This window comes from Opisthocomus hoazin, chromosome 21 (assembly GCF_030867145.1).
Source record: "Opisthocomus hoazin isolate bOpiHoa1 chromosome 21, bOpiHoa1.hap1, whole genome shotgun sequence".
Lineage (NCBI taxonomy): Eukaryota > Metazoa > Chordata > Aves > Opisthocomiformes > Opisthocomidae > Opisthocomus > Opisthocomus hoazin.
Window position 1 is genome coordinate 6,175,072 of NC_134434.1, and position 19,636 is coordinate 6,194,707.

Below are 19,636 nucleotides of genomic sequence, written 5' to 3' on the forward strand. Positions count from 1 at the left end.
CCCTGCGGGGACGCAATTGGGGTAACGGTGACGCTTGGATTCCTTTCTGCTCTAAGCGAGACATGAGGTAACAAGAAGGAAAATTTTAGGGTCCTGGCTGTGCTGGAAAGGCTTGGGGAGCGCTGGGCGGGCAGGGGCTCTGCTCAGAGGCACCAGGTTTGGGTCTGCGGGACGGGAAGGGCTCCCACCGGCCTTGGAGCTGATCCTCCTGATCGCAACGGAGAGAAGCAGCTTTCAGGACAGAAAATGGGCTGTAAAAAGGGGGGAAATGATCGCCAGCTCTCTGACCACGTTGCTCAGGAGGGAGCAAAGGGGTGCTGTGCCGCAGCGGCACGCTCTGCGCGGGGACACCCCGGTCTCCAGCCCTTCCACGGGCCGGGCGGCTTGGCAGCTTCCCCACGCCAGCGTCATCGCGAGCCCGATAACAAGCAGCGGCCTGGGATGAACAATGGGATTCTTCTTTTTTTTTTTTTCATTTTAAAAAAGATGAGATTAACCAGCAGAAGTTACCGAACTCTGGAATTCCACAAAGCCGAATGAATCACCAGGAACAAACGCTGCTCCGGGGCTGGCAGCCCGCTGAGGGGCACGCATGGACTCACTGTAAACGTAAAGAGCGGCTTTCGACAAACACTCTGTCAAAAAAACTGGCTGATACTTGCTTCGTTCTCAATCCTCCCTGAGCTGTTTCCCCGTTGCTAATCTCTCCCAGAAACCATTATTAAATGTTTCCTGGTTTGCGACGCTAATTCCGAACAAATGCATCAGGAGCAAAACATCCGCTGGGCCCGTCTCTTTGGGTTGTTTGCATGCTCCACGGGAAGATCGTTTCGCTTTCAAGGAGACTAATTCAAAAGAAACCAAAAGTAATACATCAATCCCATTAATCTGTATTAAACTGAAGCACTACGGTCCTTCCCAAGGTGGCAGTGACTGCCAGCTCCGAACACGCTGCAAAGCAAAATTTCCCTTCTCCTCATTATTTCAAACACCTCAGCGGTGCTCCCGTCCTGCCAGCGCTACCTGGGCTTTGCTGGCACGGCCACCAGCCCGGCGCCAGCTCCACGCCGTGGGTGGGAGTCCCGTGGGAGTGGGGGGGAGGGGGATCCCGCTGGAGCTCGTCTCCATCCCGCGTGCGTCCCTCAGCATCTGGCCGCGTTCTGGGTTCTTGGTTTGCTGCCTTTGCTGCCGGCCGGTGCCGGGACTGTGTGCTGGTCCCTGGGCTGGGAGGCAAGCCCTGATCCCACCTCAGCCCCAGCCGGGCTCATCCCAACAGGCTGGAACGGGCGGACGTGTTCCTAAAATTAACCTGCAAAAGCTGATGCGATAGGACACTGACAGCTAAAGTGGAATCAAGTCATCGTGTGGAATTACCGTGAGATGATTGGCCTCATTTACTATTTTAAGACGCAAAAAAAAGGTTCCCTCTTCCAGACAACTGCAATGGAGAAATATTCAGCGTAGAGGATGTCCCAAAACGTATCATTAAAGCTTTAAATAAATGTGTGATGACATCTCGTGTTAAAAAAGACTTCCTTTGTGTTTCAGGTAGGAACCAGCCAGGTCGTTTTCAAAGTCATTTTTTAATAAACAAAAGATATTCCTCTTGTTTTTCCAGACACGCAACTTAAAATATTTGGAGATGTAAGTATGTCATTTGAATTCTTTCACACATTATTGATTTAAAAATCATCTTCCTTAGAGATGCCTTTTACTTGCCGAAAGGTAAATGCCTCTGTCTGCTGCTTTTTGTCTTTTTACTCTGCTTGAAATGCTGCAGAACTGACCCGGTCCCACCCTGCAGATTACGTTTGTAAAAGGGAGAAAGAGAGGAGAACTACCCCTTGCTCGCTGGCTCATTAATTACAAGGATTAAACGCCAAGGCAGCTACACGATGTTATAAAGAAAATGAAAATAGGAATCGGAGGAGCCAAGTTCTGCATTTGCTGCTTCGCTGCCACGACGTGTCTGAGCACATCGCAGTACGGCCACGCCAGAAGCCCATCCCGCGGCTCTGGTCCCAGTCCCAGTCCAGCTGGTCCAGGCAGGGCTCGGAGCACCAGGTCCAGCTTCTCCCTCTTTATGCACCGGGGCTGTTCCGTCCCAGCAGCAGCCCTGGTTTGGGGGGACAGGGATGTAATGGGGGACAGGGAGACGCGGTGTGGCGAGGTAAGGGGATTGCTCTGCACATGGAGCTGCTGAAAACAGGCAATTCCAGTTTGTATTCCCTGTAAGGAAGGAGAAAAACCTGCAAGGAGCAAGGGAGCCTGGGGATGCGTTAGCACAGGGCTGGAAATAGAGGAAAAGCCGCAGCTTGGAGCCTCCCAGGGTACAACTGGGCTGGTCCACAGCTCTGCTGGAACGCGAGGTCGCGTCCGAGGCCTTTGCCGTTTCCCTGACCCCGTGATGCAGACGGTTTTGGCTGCCGTCGCAGCTCCGGGGTTCGCCGGGCTGGCCCCGCGTGTCCGGCTGCTCCCTCCCATCCTCCATGGTCCTTCGGCTGCGTGTCCCCTCTGGACCCTGTCGGGAGCCCCTCCGGACCCGGCCACCTCCGCTGCCCCCCTCTCACAGACCCTTTCCACCCGTAACGTCGTTTGGGAGTTGGAGACGCTGGCTCGGGCTCCTGCCCTACGTCAGATGCTCAGCGGTCGCATCCGACCCAGATTTTTGGCAAGGGAGGGCCGCAGATAGAGCACAGATGTGCTGGCCGCTGCGCTCAGGGCTCGGGGAGGTGCCCGAACCCCTCGCAGGGCTTCATCCTCCCCCTTTCCCCTCCGCTGTCGGGGTCGAGCGCCTGCTCCCAGCCCCGCTGCCAGACCCCAGCCCCGCTGGCTGGCAGCACCCAGTGGGAGATCCCCTCCTGCCTTCGGAGCAGCTGTTCCCCCTCGCCAGCTGCAGAGCCCCCTTTGCAGGGGCCAGGGTTTATTCCCCAGGTAAAAGCGAGGACAACACCTCCAACACCTCTCACGGGGCGTTCGGTGGGGTCCCCTCTGCCCCATCCGCCCCAGGGCTTGGGGTTTTTCGCCACCGGTGTTGAGTGGAATCCCTCTCCAGTCTCTGCCGTGCTGCTTCGGTGGGGGAAGCGCCCGCCGTTGCTCTGGGCTGTCTCGCGCTCTGCCTCGGTTCGTAATTAAAAATGAAACATTTGGGTTAAGTGCTTGAATTAAGAACGCATTTTTGTTAGGTAACAATACAGAGGAAAGCCCTGGAGACCCTGATAGGGCAATTAGTGCCTCTCCACTTGCACTGGAGATGAAGCTTTTGACAGAGGAAGCCTGTTCACTCCAGAGGATTTTTTTCTTTTATAGGGTATAAAAGGAAGCGTTTAGAAACTTGCAAAGCAGGAAGGAAGTCTGAAGCCTCCTATGCTGCAGTAGGTGAGAGGTGCCCCAGGCACAACCCCCCCGCCAACACTTCCCGGTCCGACCTGCCAGGACCCGGCAGCAGCTCCCATCACCTCGTGGTTTCATCTTCCTCCTCCCGTCTACCTCTCCTGGCTGCTCTTCAAGGCTCGTCCCCTTGGCCTTGGCAAGCTCTCAGCCGCTCAGGGCTGGCGAGGCCAGGCAGTTCCTATCCTGCTTGGCAATTAGCTTTTGCACTGCGAAGGACGAACAAGATGAAACCACCTTCAGATTCCAAGACAGCTGGTGGTGTGTGCTGGAGATGTGTCCGGGTTGTCTCCTCCAGCACGGCTTCGCTTTCCCTGCCCCCACCTCTCTCCCCAGCTTGCTCAGCCCCAACATCAGACCACCTGCTCCCAGGAGGGACAATATGGATGGTGCCCACGTCAGGAAACCCTTGCCCACTGCATGAGGTCCGAGAAGGCTCTGGCTGTGCTCCCTGTGCTGCACAGGTGCCTGCTCTTCTCCAAAGTCCAGCTGATGGACACCAACCCTTGGAGCCAAAAAGAAGTCTGCAACAAGCAGAGCTGATGGAGAAGGGTGGTGGCGGTCTGCACGCAGCCCGACACGTGGCAGGACTGCCTGTTCTTGCCACTGCCTGCACGTCCCCTGCGGAGCCGGTGACACGGGGCTGTTTGTCTTGGACGTGCTGGGATGGGCTGGAAAATGGCGTTGACCTCTTAAGCAACACTGGGGCTTTCGGCCATCCAGCCGGTGGCTCAGCTTGCTTTGAGTTTATGAGATCTGATTTCCAAGACAGTGAAGGCAAAACAATCCTCTCCAACAGCCGGACTCGCTGGCTGGCGTCGCCTTTGCCAGGGAGGAAGGGAGCAGCGTGTCTGTGTCACAAAAGGTTAAATGATCACAAATCACATTTCTTGTCTGCAGACGGTGCTGGGCTGTGCGCGCGCGTTCTTTAATCAGTATTCGTTTTGTTGACTTACTTTTATTGGTAGTTAACTGTGTAATGGTCTCAGTGGAACATCTGGTCCATGATTTGAAAAGAATATTCTTCAACCCTTGCTGACTGCAATTATTTTTGGATACAAGCGGAGTCTTTAGAGCCATTAAGAAGATAAAATGTAGATTGTTTGCAGATTTTTTTTATTTCAATTTTAATGCTTTTCAGAGAGAGGAACTTCTATTATTTTTTTCTATTGTGAGCAGTCAGTGCAGTGGAAACCAAGCAGGAGGGCTGCGAAGAGGCGCAGATGTTCCCTTTGCCACTGGCTGTGTCAGGCACCCGAACCCGGGGCAGACGGTTTGAATCTCCCTCCAAAGCTGCTGTAACATTTTCCAGATCTTGCAATAGCTCATCTGTCCACCAGTTTCTTGGTAAAACCACTGAGGGTTGGTGTGGGACTGGCTACATAATGATTTAAAAGCGTGTCAGTGGATGGGACGAGGATTGTTTACAAAACAGAGAAAATGAAAGGCTCTGTGCTTGCTCCCACTGATGGGAAAATCACAGATGGATCCCAAACCTCCGGCTCCCAGCCCAGTACCAGTTCATCCAGACCACAGAAGAAAACAGCCAGTCTGTCCTTTTTGGGCGTGGTTGGATGTGATAGCAACTGGGACACCTTTATCCTCAAGAGTATATACATTCTCTCTCAAAAAAAATGCATCAATTTATCAGTAGATAATAAGTTATCTCATGAGATAAATGTACTTTGTACATTATGCCCCTCCATGGAGAAGGCTGGCTGACTCCTCTCCGTCTGCAAGAGCAGTGCTTTAAATTATTGAGCGGAAACTACACAATCTTGGCTGCTGTCTGCTATTACGATTGCGCATCTTGTCCCAGTGAAAAACCGCAGGCAGACAGACTGGAGAATTATGGCCGTTTTTTAGTAGGAAGATGAAGTGAAACTGTTAAAGCAGGTAAGAGTGGATGCTTTTAGTTTATCCTGGGGATATTTTTCTAGGCAACATCACAGATTTCAGAAGGAGCTTGGACGGCGTTGGAAGTGCCAAGGGATCAGTTATGGGATGAACGAGAGGCTTTGGCTTTGCGTGTTTGCAGGTGAAAAGCACGCTGTAGAGGAAAGTGGAGGAAAATGTTGGAGGAGATGGCGGCTCCCTGACCCTTCCCTGAAAGCTTAAGAAGAAAAAGGGTAAAAACTAGCCACAGCCTCAGGGTTGTGTGGGCACTTTGCTTGTGGCTGGTTCATCGGTGGGGGCATCTCTGCCAAGGCAATGGTTGTGTCATAGCAGGGTGGGATGAAGGGCAGGAGATGCTGGACCCCTCAACCTCCAAAATGCGTCAGGCCTCATCCGTGGCTGCACGCAGAGGCAGGCTGTGGAGCAGAGCTGGGTCCCCCAAGCTTCAGTCTAAAGTCAACCGTGCACTCGTTTGGGTTGGGGCTTAGTGACAAGTTTCAAAAGGAAAGCCTGTGCCCAATAATAGTAATAATAGTAATAATAATAGTAATGGTAAATCAGTGTTTCATTCCAGCACCTTTGTATACCTTGATTTTTTGGAAATGCCCTTGTGAGTCAAAACTGCAAGAGAGAGAAAAGCAAAGGGAGCGAACTTCTCAATCACAAATGGTTTGTCAGCATAGTTTGTTTTACTCAGGGGAGGGGGGAGAAAGCCCTTTGAACTGCAATCCACAATTAAAATTATTGATTAAACAGCACTAGTAAATTGGGATGGACAAAAGCAAACTAATGTAAGGATGCTGTAGGTGTCTGTTCAAGCACAATGTCAGCTGGTGGAGAAGATCCTTCCTCTTCCCAGGCAGCCTTTGTAGCACCATATCCCTGCTCAGCTTTTCCTGAGGTTTTTTTTCCTTTTTTTTTTTTTTTTTTTGGTGTTTGTACTTGTTTTGCCCCCCTCCTGACAGTATTAATCTCTGCCACCCACCAGGGTCATCTTAACCTTGGCTCGGCGGCTGGCTGCCGGACAGCCGATGGGAACGGGCTGTTTGACCGTAACTCTGCTGGGGGAGTTCTCTTTGTGGACATGGTATTCCGTAATAAAAGTAACAATTTTGGAACAGAGTGCTGGTGTAGGGAGCTACGCCACAAGAGTTTATTAAATAGCTTATTCTGCAATAAATGCAGCATAAATTAAAAGGAAAATCAGAACAAAAGGAGGAGCTGGGAAGGACCTCAAGAGGACAACTGCTCTGTTCCTAACGATGCCAGAATAGATGTGTTTGCTGGATCTGGGCAATCGGCATCCATGCTGATTGCCTGCCGGCTGCTCCAGCTTGCTTGCCATCAAAACAGCTTGAACTATTCGAGCCTTCGCTGCTTGTCAGCTTTGCTTCCTGTTTTTTCACTTTGTTGGAAGTCAACAGTAATGTTGAGTTTTGGGTGGTTTTTTTTACCAGCAGGATGTAAAATAAGGAAAATCAGTGAATCTCTTGCACTCACAGAAAATTAGCACCCTGCCGAAGAGCTGCTGAGCCGGCGTGCGTTCGCCCGGGAGGAGCTTGTGTCTGTCTTCAGCACAGTTGAGTGTTCAGATCAAATTAAGATGCAATTATGGCAGTGGGGCTTCTTGTAGGTTCAAATGTGTCTGTATGAAATGCCTCTAGCATTTTAGACATGGGTTCTTTGAGCCGGAATGATGATCTTTGACTTAATCCCTTCTCTAGTACAGCTTGAGGGGTAATTTGCCATGGAGGGATTGCTTCATCCCAATGCAGATGCAGGAAGCTCACTGTCTTGCTGGAGAACCAGCGTTAAGGTATTTTCTAAAAGGCAAGAGAATAATCAGGGTAGTTTAAATGAGGCTCAGAAGGAGGAGTCTCTTATCAGCAGAAAATTCAGCTGTTATTCAACTCAGTCCTTCCTTGTCTTTCTTATTAACCCTTAGTCACCACCAAAGGGTGAGCACCAGGGCAGGGAATACCGGGTAGAGCAGAAAGTGAGTTGCTGGCTGAAGGGAAAAGGTTGATCTGGAGAACAGGGTGAAAAGAGAAGCACCTGGGCTGCTTACAACTGCACTGATTTTTCAGGCACCTCCTCAAATTAGCAGGTTGTCCTGATTGCCCCTGAGAAAAGCGCTTGAGCAAAGCTGTGGACTGAAGTGGTTGAAGCACATAGGAAAGGGCCAGGATGGGTGTTGGTGGCAGCTTATGAAGAGGGGACACGGGGACAAGCTGGTAACCTCAGCCAGGTGAGCAGGTCTGAGATGCTGTCTCTGTGCCTGGTCTGGAGGTTCTGGTGGTTGATCCGATTCTGACATGGTATATTTTGCTGGGATTTGTGGCAATATTCATCACTTTCAGCTGTGCCTATTTCTTCTGCTGTTTCTGCACTGTGTCCCAGGGGTGTGACCTTTTGGGTGCTGCAACGAAAGCCTGGGTAATTGAGATGCAGCCAGGGTCTCTGGACAAGACCTGAGAAGGTCACTTTTCTCCTCTCCTGGGACCTCCAAGACTGGAAAAAGTCTTTGACCTTGTTTATTTGCATATTTGAAGTCTCTGCAGTCCATGGGAAAGGGCACAGGTAGACTTCCCCACCCAAGCAGAATATGCTCAATGGAGAGAGCCTTGGAGAGAGGTGATGCCAATTTTAAGACAAGTTCCTGCAACAGAAATAGATCTTCCTGAGCGCATGCTGAAGTCTTAGTAAGTGATATCTCAGGTTAAACTATTTATTAAAGTGCCACAGGGGAATTTCAGGCTAGCTATGTGTATCATCACAGGAGATAGGCTGAAAATTCCAGTAATTTGGAAAGAACATGGATTTGAATCTTAGGGCCTGTGGTGAAAGTCAACACACAATGAATTATTCCACTTAACAATTCGTCTTCGCACATGGATTCAGCTGGAGCCAAGGTATTTCTCTAGCATCACATTTCTCCAGTGATCTACCAGGCGTAACACAAAAGCTCTGCCAGGGGATTTGTGCTTGTTCTTGGGTTTTTCATTTCTGCCTTTGTCGCTCATCCGGAGGCAAATGGCAATGAAATGGACTTGTTCATCTGCAGTAATCACAGAGAGGGAGTCTTTCTTCCTGCCCTTGGTAGTTAGTCTTCTGTGATGGTGGGAAGCAAAAGGCTGTGGAGCCCTTGTTGTTTGTGTCCTGGCTGGTGGAACTGTAGAGCCACGTTGATGTGTAGGGATGTCTAATCTTATGAAAACAGGTCCAGGAAGCTGTTTAATTGGCAGTGAGAGAAGCCCTAGCTGTTCCTGCAATCTGCCTAAGTTGTCTCTTTGCTTGCTACTTCTCCAGATGTTCCTCTGGGTCTGTAGGTCACCCTGGAGCGATCACTGAAGGCCAGAGAGTGATGGACAGGGCATCACTGATGGTAGAGTGACAGTTTGGGCTCAGAGGGGACCTCCCCTCTACATGGGTGCTGGTCTCACAACATGGTTACCTCTCCATACTCTCTCCTGGATCCCACTTTCTTGAGCAAATTTGGAGTACTTCAGCTCCTCTTTCCCTTTACACCATCTCTCTGCTCCCATGAGAGGTGTTTTAGGTCACTTCTGAAAACTGGCTTCAAATTTTCATGCTTGCTCAGTGGAGCTGACTGGAGTTTAGCAGTCTCTGTAGCACATGGCAGTGTGGAGGTCAGCAAAACCTCAGCAGCTCAATGCCTGACGCTCCTGGCCTGGGTGTGAAAGAGTTTCTTATTTCATTTCTTCTTGCACTCCTCCGGTGTGCAGGGCTGAAGTCCTTGGCTTGGTTGACTTTCTGTCCTTCAATACCAACAGCTACAGCTCTGGAAGGAGATTTAGCAAGAGATAAAGTCATCTGCCACAGTCAGGAAGATTTTTCTCCTCTCCCCAGCCTTGCATTTAATTTAAAATAAGTAATTATTAATGCCGGGGTCTCTTCAGTCTAGGAACAAATGAGATACTGTGAAAGAAGGAGCTATGAGTTCACTGAATGATCATTTTGTCCGTCTCTGCTGCTAATACGGACACAGAGGCAATAAGATGCACGAAGAGTTTTAGAGAAAGATTTGAACCTATGTAACTTAATAAACACCCATTATAACCAACAGAATCATGTGGATTTAGCGGTGGAAGATCTTGAATTTGGCTTTGTCCTTGCTGTTTTGCTGTGGAGCATTCAGTCGTGTTTAAATCATGTGCTGGGGACGCCATCCAGCGTGGGAGGTATGATCACAGTCAGGAGTTTCTGTTGCTATGATTTTTTTGGTGGCAGTTGCAGTTGTAGGAGGCCTCTGTTGTCTGTGCAACAGCTTTGTCTTTGCTATACCCAGTCGCTGAGGAAGCAGAAAGGTTTCTTTCTGGGTAGGTTCAGAGGTTGATTTGCACCTGCCTCATGGGAATTGGAGCTTGGGGCCTCCTGCCACGTAGGCGTGAGTCGATGCTGTTGACATGAGTGAGTGAGCTCCTGGGCTGGTGTCATTCCCAGCATCACCTGTGCCCAGGGTCTGTGTCCATCTGGTCTCTCTGTGGACCCGCTCCTGTCCAGTGAATGTACCAGCTGCCTGTAAGCATTTTGAAGAGCTGAGCTTGGCTGCAGAGCAAACCTGGCTTGTTTCATCAAAAATCAGTTGTAGAAGAAACCAGCTGATGTGCAAATATGTGATAGCTGGAAGTAATAACCTTTCCTAGCAGAGCTGGGAGGTACAAGAGGTGTTTGTTCTCCTCCTCCACCTTGGCACTGCGTTGCATTGGTTGGACGGGGCCTCTCATGGTTTCCAAATCAAATTTTTTAGTACTTTTTCTACTGTGCAAAACAAGAACATTTAGTCCATGCACCCAAAGCGAGATCAAAATAGCAATTTTTCCCCTTGGCCGTGGTGTGGGTGCCCTGTTGGCTCTGACTCTCATGCTCAGAAAGCTGTTAAAAACATCTGTGAACCAAATCTCTCTAAGAAACGCCTCGATTTTGGTTGTGGTTAAAGTCTTTTTTTCCTTTTCCAAATTACCCACCTTTCTTCCCAGGCCTCAGCTCGCACTGGGGCTGATGGTTGGTTTTGGGGTTGTGCAGCAGGTAGCTTGGTGAGGAAAGCCTGTGCACGTCTTTGCTTTTTTTGCTGTGTGGGACCTCCACAGGGAAAATGTTAAGGGTCTGTTGACAGAAAAAGGTTGAAAATCACTGAATATTTACACAGCACTCAATTACTGTCCATCTTCCCCACCATTTTATTTCAACGCAAAGAACAAATAACTGTGTGCAGTGATTGCAGCTATTGCTGAATTATGTAGTTATTCATGACATGCAGATTACAGGGCAGTAATTACAGCTGAGGTTGCTGTCATTTTACTAGATCGCTAAGTACCAAGGTCTCATAAGCACTGGATTTTTTTTCTCAAATGCCAATTTTTAGCTTTAGCTTGAGACACAGTTAAGTAGGGGAATCACAAGTGCAAAATCTCCTTGAAAAACAAGGTGACAACTGAATCTTTCTTTGTCTGGGATGAGCTTCTCCCATTATATTCTGGATGTTATTCTGAGAGCTGGCACAGGCTCTGAGGGGCATTAACAATGCAAAAATAGCACTGGCTTTGACCACATCCATGTTGTTGGTTAGGAGCCCGTTGGTATTTGGGTGATGGTGGAGAGGAAGGGCTGAAGATGGCCTGAGTGGGAGGCTGGGGAATTCATTCATTTTTGCTGACCATGGGATTGCACATCAGCAAGTTATCATCTCTTATTAAAGACAAAAAAGCTGCAGCTCAGAAAGACGTATTAAAAATATGACTCTGTATGCCTGTCCAAGGGGAATTAGGGCCTGAGACTTGGCATGGCTGGCCAGGGGTGGCTCCTTGGACAGCAGAGAAGGGAGCTGGCTGGTTGGGAGGGTTGCTTGTAAAGACTCCATGGTACAAACCGTTTCCTCGCTCAGCATCTAGGAGGTGATGGGTAAGCCTTGGTGTAAGGCTGGCTTCGGCACCTTGTGAGGGACGAGGACCCGCCATGAGCACCTTGATGGTTAGTAGGGGCCACTAATGAGCCACCCTTGGGAGAGGGGGTCATCATGCCTTTCTCTACCAGCATCGTTTTAGCACCCGAGTGCGTGTGGGTGTGTATGGATTCTGCCTGGGGCAGCACTGCTGGAGTGGATTTCTAATTATAGATAATTGCAGGGCTGATACTCTCTGGATTTGGTCTGATACGAGTCAAACGATTTCCTGTTGTTCAGCACTTTACAGACACGTAGCCAGAGGCACCGAGATGGACATGTTTTCTGAAGACATCCAGCTGGATAAACACACGCTCTTCCCTTTCCTTCCGGTGCACGGACCTCGGTGGAGCAAAACACCCCACCACAGCCTCGCTCTGCGGTCCTGGGTGATGTTAACACTGTATTTTATTAAACAGAGTGAAGGTCTGTAAGCCAGGTAAAATGGTCGGGTTCGGTTAAGCTGAGGGCTTCTGGGAGGAGCAGGGTGGCTTGGCCGCGCAGAGAACTGGGCTACTGCGGTTGGACCTTCTGAGTCCCCAAAAGCACAGCAGCTTCCTCTGCACAGCCTTGCAGCTGGTGCCTCTGACAGCACTTTGCATCAAACACTTTGGAAAGCTCTGCCACGGATATATTTTCTGACAAATGGGGGTCAAAATACCTGAACTGTGTTCCCTGCAATGGGACATAATTGTGCATGAATTGCTGGAATATTTACACAATGCTTTTAAAGTCAAATGTTGTGTGTGAACTACATTTTACCCTAAGTCATTAAATTCATACTTTAAAGCCCCTTTTTAATGTCACCTGATGGGACCCCAATGGGGACTTTAAAAGTGTATTTCATGTAGTTAATATAGTTAATATGTGCTCTCAAAGATCCCAGGTGATAGAAGGGGAACTTGTTAGCCCAGGTACTGGGTACACAGAGAGACGGGCAGATCTCAAACACAGAAAGGACCAAAGTTAAATACAGGTTTAAGACGACAAGCAGCAGCTTCTTGAAAGGAATGAGGTGAGTTTGACTCTATATGTGACCTTTTTTTTTTAAACTTTGGTTTTCACTTGAGCCAGGATCCAGAGTGATGGTTTCATAGCCTTTAAGATGTTTCAGAGAAGCAGTATTATTCTCTCTGAGAAAACGTCCCCCTCTCTCCCAGGCACCCTCTGCAAACTGAATGCACAGTCCTGAAAACCTGGAACTAATGCCAAGCGTTTTAATCTTACCAAAAATAAACAATGAGCAGAAATCTACATAAATAGTGACTTCTACAATTATTTCAAAGTTAACATTGTAAGTGGTGCTCTAAGTATATTGCGTGCCTTTGGGTCTGCTCAAAGCTTTTTAAATGGATGCTGGTGTTACAACAGATGCTGGTCATGTTTCTTTTCAGATGGTTGTAGGAAATTACAGGGAGAAAAAGGTCTACTTTAGGAAAAGCCCAGAGGAAAACAGAATAAAAAGAAGGAGCGAGTGCTCCAGACACTGCTGAGTCTGGAGGTCTTCTGAGATTCTTCCTGGCAGGACGCATTTCAGCAGGTTCGGAGTGCTGGGAGCTGGAAGGATGCTCTTCATGACTGACGGAGCCTCCAGAGGTGAGCACATGGTCCTGGATGGGTGGCCTTTGCTGGCACTGATGGTTCCCAAAGTTGCTCACTGACTTTTCTTCTTGATGTTCTTTTCCTCGGCTCATTTTCCACATGTAAGAAAGCTCTGGGAAGGAGTAAAATTTGTTTCTCAGGGCCAGGACTGAATTAAAGAGCTGCCTTCATGGGAGCCGGGCCCCGGCAGCAAGAACGACTGGAGCTAGGCTGGCCCTCGCCTGTGAGCGAAGACTGGTGTGTCACTCATTGCAAATAGCTCTAAATTATAAAACCTCCTGCCTTGTTCAGTTATTGGATGAAACATTTCAGCTTGTGATGGAGAGCAGCGCATATGAGATGCTTTAATGGCTGCTTCCGATCTTAAAACCAAGGAGCCCCTGCATTGCTATCCAAACCGAGAGAAACAGCCTTGGAGCTACACTGGCATTTACCGCAGAAAGATGTACCGAAGTAGATCTGAGCAGAGAGTCTGCCTTATCAGACCTTTGGAGATTACTTTTATCTTCTTCCCTCTATTAAATATAGCTCAGCTCTGCTGCCTTGCACATGAATAAAATTTGCTGGCTATTACTTCTAGGAATCATCCATTAAGTATTTTTAAAATGCTGTTCAGCCTCTTGTTTGCCCCTGTGTTTGCGCTAGATGAGATCGCTGTTGCATAATCCCCAGCGTTCCCAGTGCATAATGATTATTCTTTGGCTTATTTATGTAGGAAATAACCTTCACTGCTTCGCCTCTTGCTATGTCTTTTAACAAATCTGAACACGTGGCAGATTCTCTTATCTCGAGCTGTGGGGTTTTGCCCTTGGCTGGAAGCGTGGAGTGGACAAGGTCAGAGAGAGGGAGAAGGTCCCACCTGGTGATTTCTCCGACTGGAGGTGCTGTCTGATGGCTGCGCAGGGTCGCTTTGCACAGTTCCCTCTGAAGAACTGTGGCTGGGTGATGCTGGTGGGGTTGGGGGATCAACACGTGGTAGCTGGATTTCAGCAGAGAAAGGGCAGGGCCAGGGGAGCAGAGCTCAGCATCCCGCTGGAGGAAGGATGCTCTGCCCATCTCCTCCCAAGCAGAACCCCTGGAGGGAGGAGGAATTGCACATATCCGGTGCTAAATGGCGTATGACTCAAGGAAAAAAAAAAATCACACCTCTTCATTACATGGATTTATCTTGCTGTGTCGGGGCCTGACAGCCACCAGCAGATGCTCATCTTCCCAGTTGCTTTATTGGATTCTGGGACATCCTCGTAATTACCATAAGTGGGAGATGATTCCCCAGCATCTGACATATGTTAGTACCGATTCAAAGTGCTTATCAATTCACTTAAGGAAAGAGCATACGTGCTCGCTCTGCAGTCAGAGGCAGCCTGGCAAATTTTAAAGAATCGTCGTTGCTGCTGAACGACCGAGTCCTTGCCACTGGACCCTGCTGCAGTCTGAACAGTTTGAGGTGGGGAGGCATTGCCCAGATGTCATCCCCGTTTCTGGTGATGGGTGGGAAAATGCTGCCCCATTTCCCCCAGCCTTGCCCCCAGGCTGTATTTCAGGAGCTGCTGCAATGCTGCCTAAGCACAGGTTGCCCCTCAGCTCATGAAAAGTGCAGTTACAGCCCAACAGAAATCTTCCAACAAATTATAACTACTTCTATTTTAATTTTTGGTTTAGGTTCAAAAGGTCTCCTGCTCTCGTTGAGGCTGGCTGCAGATGTCGATGAGCACAGCTGCTTGGACCCTTTTAAGCTGGGCGTCTTTTAACGGAGGAGAGAGCACTGCCTGGAGGTCTGCGGAGGCAGCGAGGTCTCAGGCAGGTGGGTTCCCCCGCTCAGCTCAGAGGGAAGAAAAGGGAGGAATAAAACTAGCTAAAAGCAAATATTTCAAGAATTCATTCAAAGGTGCTGTTTTCATTTTGGTTAGGAACAAAAATGTGGAGTTAGGTGGTTTTAAAAATTTTTGTTCCCTGCTTCCTTCCTCTGAGGAGCCTGGCAGCGTTTGGACAAATGAGAGCTGGTGCTGGCGTGCGTGCAGCAACGCTGGCAACCTCCCATCTTCCAGGCAGAGCTTTGGAGGTGGAGGTTTGTGAGGGAGGCAATGGTGCGAAAGGGTCTGTTTGAACAAGGGAATTAAATATTTCCCCACATTGCTCCCGGCTGAGGAATGCTGCTGGGTTTTGAACGGTATGCGAGGGTTGGGAAAAGGCATTCTTCAGGCTTGCAGTGCTCCAGCGCTGTCTAGACTTCATAATGCAATGGTGCTGCCTTGAACTCCTGCCACGGTGTCTCTCAGCGCGTCCTATGAACGGAAGCTGAGAAGACTTCCCTCTGCCAAAACCTCAGTCATGCTAACGAGACCCTAGTTCCTGTTGAATCTGGCAATTTGTCCCACTAAACCGGTGAACTTGAAGCAGGTGGTGGCAAAGCACATTTCCTAAAACCACATCCCACTGGAAACAAAAAGCCATACCTGACTTGCCGTGGTGGGGCGACCACATCTCCCTCCAGGCTAGTGGAGATGCCTGGGCTTGGGGATGGATGCTCCTGCACAGGGACCCTGCAGACCACCACTCTGTAGAGGTGGCCTTTGGGCAGGCACATCACTTGCAAGTCAAATCACTGTCAAGTCATCTTAGAAAAGTGACACTCACTGCTTGAAGCCCGTCCCGTTGAACATGGCAATGTCTACATGAGGTCACAGCCACCAAAGTCAATCTGTTCTTTAGGTGTTTCTGTCCTGTCTGGCTCCGGGAGCCTGTTGGCAGAGCTTGGCTGTGCAGAGTTGGTTTGGGTCACCCCTGGCATTAGGATGCATTTCCTTCTCCACTCTACTTTCTCCTCTTTCTGAGGATGAGTCTCTTGCAGCTAAGCATACTCTTGTTTCTCTGTATTTCCCACTGAAGGCTGAAGCAGGGCTTGGTCACCTCGGTTTTTCTAAACCCAGCCCAAGTGATGACTGTCTGCCAGGAGGCAGAGGTTTTTCCTAAGTCTGTGGTTTGAATAACTCCTGCTTTAAAGCCTTGCTTCTCTCCCAGGCACACGCTGCCCATGAGGAGTGGGAAGGAGGTCGCTAATCTCTGGATGCTGCCTCGTGCGAAGCCCACAGCAGCGTATGGCCACCAGCGCGTGGCATCCATCCATGCTCCAAGTGCCAGTGCCTTCCAGCCCTGACTCGCAGACACCGGTACCTGGCACAGCACTTCACTAAACTCACCTGACAGGCTGTCTTACTGCAAGCCCAGAGAAGCATCGCTGCTCCTGTTAGCAGGAAATTAGGATCTTCGTTGTTGTTTTTTTAAAAGAACCTGAAGTTTCCTGGAGTGCTTTGTGGTTTGTGTGCTGGCAGGTTTGGGTGCCTGGGAAGACACCCCTTGGAAAGCATCAGTTCCCGGAGGTGATGTCCCAAGCAATGCAGATCAGTCTTCGCTTCTCTGTGAAAATGGAGGAAGCTCAGACCTTTTGTCATTTGGGTGTGTGCTCCTGCGCTCTATCCAAAGACGGTACATTCCTGTGCAAAACTGTTGGCTGTCACTGGACAAGCAGAAATGAAATCAGTGAAATCCCAGTAGGATGTTCAGCCCTGATGTATATTTGAACTTTGGATTAAGTTTTTCAGACCTGCTGAAGCTTCTGTTTTGCAGTATTTTTACCTTGGACTGATGCATCATACATGGGTCGTGTGCATCAGGGACTGACGTGTCAGGACCCATAAGGAAATCTCGTTGCCCATAGGAATAGTCCCATAGGCTAGCCCATAGGCCAACTTGTTATGGTGTTAGGCCTGTGTGCCCCAGGAAGGAAGGAGAATGTGCCTAGACTGAACAGAAAGATGGTCAATCAGGGCCTTGCACCTCGGATGAACAGTCACTGCTTAATTTACATGCAGGGAAATGGGCACAGAGAGCTTCTGTGCTAAACTCGGTAACAAATGCTGAGAAAACCTGCAAAGTCCTGCTCCCATTTCCTGCTCTAAATCCCACACAACAGACCTTGATGTCCAGGGCCGGGAGCCAAATGCTCTCGAGTCAATGGAAAGATTCCCCTTGACTTTAATGGTCTTTGCATGAGTGCCTAATTCCTTCCTGTTCACAGGCTCTCTTGGACTTGGTTATGGAAACAACTGCAGATAGAAAGTGCTGCAGTGAACTGTAAACCCTTCAAAGCAATGCGATGGCAGATTTTGCTGTCCTCCCAGACAGTTGGAATGGGTTTTGTTTGACAAAAAGCCTGATATATGTTCTTCCAGCCAGCGCCATCGCTACAGTGTGAATGAGTGTTTTAGCAAATCTATTCACGCAGAGAGGGTTTGTGGTCAGCTCGCTGGGTTTGGAGCCAAGCTCTTCCCAGTAGGACAGGAAGCACAGGGAGCCTGTGTCTGCTGGGCGAAGGTCAACCTCCGCAGCTTAGACATGCCAGCATCTCTGAGCCAGGGTCTTGGGACTTGCAGCTTCTAGGGACTGGTTCAGCTCCCTGCCTGCAGAGACCGTGTCCCTGGTAGAGACTAGACATTGCCCAATTTTGTCAGCAATTTGTGAAACATAAGGTTTTTTCCACAGACTTTCCCACCGCTGGCCACTGTCCCACTTTGGGCAGGGCTGGCATCTAAAGCTGCCAAGAGCAGGACATGAGACCTGAGCTCAGCGATGCACTTGCTTAACCGTAAAGATGCTGTGAAGGTCCAGTCCCATTGCTGTGCTGAGGACTTTCCCGCCTGGAGCAGGCATCCCACGTGTGCCAGCAGCCCAGCCTGCTCACTTCACCCGCCTGCTCTGGGTGACCCTGCTTCGGCAGGGGGTTGGAGTGGGTGACCCACAGAGGTCTCTTGTAACCCTGACCATTCTGTGATTCTGTGAAGCCGGGGGCGCTGCCCCAGCCACCTTTGTGGCTCGCTCCACAAACCTCTGTTTGGCAAAACACGTAAAGAGGTGCTTAACTTTAAGGATGTAGACATGTTTCACTGACTTCCACAGGGATTAAACACGTGTAAGCCTTTAGCTGGGGAGGGATCTTCGTGCAGAAGAGGAGCAGAAACTGTTTTCCGATGTGGAAGGTTGCTCAGCCGACTCTCGGGGGAGAGGAGGCTGCTGATGATCGCTGTTTCTTTCTCTACGCCCTAGAAACTTTCTGGATCTAGTTAAGGGTTTAGGTTGCTTTACTTTGCTGTTCCAGCTCCGGAAGGGTTTTGCAGTTTCTTTTTTCCAGAAGCAACTGGGTGTCTGCACCCCCCAACCTGCCCATCCCTCAGTTGTCGTATGCAGCGTGAGTACGAGTGTGACCCCGTTCACAGCGTGGCCTGCATGGCTTGGGCACAACTCTGCGCTCCTGGAGCCACGTTCCCCAAGAGGAACCGAGACCTCACTTTCACAGCTGTGCATTCCTGAAATGAACAGGGCAGCTCAGGCCCAGCCTGTTTCTTAGCAGAAAATCAGACCTGGGCAGTCTATGGAAAAGTCTGGCAGCTGCAGGAGCCGGCTGGCTGCTGGAAAAATCCGTAGCGAGCTCTGTTGGGGTCACCTCCTGATGCCCCCCCTCAGATCTCTAAGATTCTGAATGCTTGCCCCTCGGTCTCACTAGAAACGTGGCTGTACGAAGACTCCCAGTTCAGAGGCAGCTGTGTGAAGACTCCCAGTTCGGAGATGTAGGAATTATAAAGTGCTGGCCTGGCTCTTTCGGAAGGATCATTTGCTTTTTAAAGTCACTGTCTGCAGCCTAGGCTGATCGTTCTGTTGCAGAGGAAAACAGGCAGCAGACTGAGACATGGATGAAGTAATGAGTTCATCTCTCTGCAGTCTAGCCAGGTACAAATTTTTTTCCTCCCAGAACTTAATTACATCTTTCGTCACATTTCTATGAATCTCAATGGCAAATAACGGTCACTCTCCGATTGCACCAACATTAACTTGTTTTCGTGGCTGAAAAGGACAGATCCAAGGGCAGTGTTGTTCCCCTGCGTTCCGTTGCTCTGGGATGTGCTATCTCCAGCGAGCAGCTAGAAAGCCAGCGTTTATATTCTGGGCCAGCGCTCCCAAGGGCTGGACTGTGCTGATGAGAGAAGGGTGGACTGATCCAGTGGAAAATATATGCTTTAGTCCGGGCTGGCTGATAAATCCTTACCCAGCTGATGCTCTTCCTGCTCTGTTTTGCTGGCATTTGCACCGAGCCCGTGCACCTGGTCCTCGCCAGGGTTTGGAGCTCGGCTGGCCAGAGGAGCAACTCATCGGCCACGGCTTGCTGCCTGCTCAGAGCCCTCTCCTGCCCGGACTCCTCCTGGTGTCCCCAGGGCCCACCGAGGAAAAAGGAAAATAAAAATCCAGGCAAGTTTGATTGAATAATAAGTTAAGTTTCTTTACCCAGCCACAAAACTGGTCATTTTTAGCCAGAACAAAATTAAAGAGGGGCCCTCCTGGTGCAACAGAATAGTCTGTCCTACAAAGGAAACCACCAGCTCCGTTGTGGGAGGGATGTGAAGTCATTGATGGAAACAAGCACGCTGTGATCCTACGGCCTTCCACTGCACTGTGATTTCGGTTACGCCAGACTACGGTCAGCACAGCCAGACCAGTCCTCATCCCAGTCCCGCTGGCCACTGGCAGCCGTAGCTGCTGGTGAGAGCGACTGGCTGACGTGCAGGCTTCACGGAGGCTTGATGCAGTCCCAGAAATGTCTTTGTGGTCCTGTGTGATATCTGTCCAGCTCAGTTGCATCCTGCAGGGTTATTGGTTATGAAATGGCTGGTTTTACAGTGACGTTTTTAAAATACAGCTCTTCTTGACATGGAATTGGTTTTTACTAGTATGAAT